Source organism: Anastrepha obliqua, chromosome 4 (assembly GCF_027943255.1).
Source record: "Anastrepha obliqua isolate idAnaObli1 chromosome 4, idAnaObli1_1.0, whole genome shotgun sequence".
NCBI lineage: Eukaryota > Metazoa > Arthropoda > Insecta > Diptera > Tephritidae > Anastrepha > Anastrepha obliqua.
Genome location: NC_072895.1, coordinates 88,405,362 through 88,405,701, shown reverse-complemented (window position 1 = coordinate 88,405,701; position 340 = coordinate 88,405,362). Strand labels below are relative to the sequence as shown.

Sequence of the window (340 nt, the reverse complement as noted above, 5' to 3'; positions counted from 1 at the left end):
GCCTCCGTGGCGCAATTGGCTAGCGCGTTCGGCTGTTAACCGAAAGGTTGGTGGTTCGAGCCCACCCGGGGGCGCATTAATTTTTTGTTTTTGTTTAATTGAGTTTTTATTTTGTTTAGTTGCTGTAAATTTGTACTTTTCTGTAAACATTTTTATTATACCTATTCTAAGCGCTACTAATTCGTGTGCCTACCATTTTTTATTATCCTCTTACTCACCCTGTTTCAAAATTATCAGAGAAATTCATGAATTTACGTTCTCTGAAATTATAAGCACAAAACTATTTTTTTCTATAAATATGTAGTACTTTATGCTACAACAAAAAATATGTAACTCAAAG

At 34.1% G+C, this 340-nt stretch overlaps 1 non-coding gene across 1 annotated transcript; it reads left to right on the top strand.

Annotated features, from left to right (window-relative positions):
• Positions 1-74, top strand: Trnan-guu (transfer RNA asparagine (anticodon GUU)). Its single transcript has one exon. It is a non-coding gene; the product is annotated as a tRNA-Asn (tRNA).
• Positions 75-340: the final 266 nt, after the last annotated feature.